This window comes from Penaeus monodon, chromosome 21, assembly GCF_015228065.2.
Source record: "Penaeus monodon isolate SGIC_2016 chromosome 21, NSTDA_Pmon_1, whole genome shotgun sequence".
Taxonomy (NCBI): domain Eukaryota; kingdom Metazoa; phylum Arthropoda; class Malacostraca; order Decapoda; family Penaeidae; genus Penaeus; species Penaeus monodon.
This window is the reverse complement of record NC_051406.1, coordinates 24828734-24828960: the sequence shown is the minus strand read 5'-3', so window position 1 is coordinate 24828960 and position 227 is coordinate 24828734.

Below are 227 nucleotides of genomic sequence, written 5' to 3'. Positions count from 1 at the left end.
TTTTCCATCTAGATGTTGTGATTGCTATGTTTTATGATTGACATATAGTTACTATTCTCTTAATTGATATGCATATTATGATGATGGTGCTGATGATTGTTATTATTCATTTTTTAAAAAGGATTTTTACTGTTATTGTTATTGCTTATCTATATCTTCATGCTGCCACTATTATTACTAAGCATTATAGTCATAAAATTGCTTTCAGTAACTGAAAGATATTATTG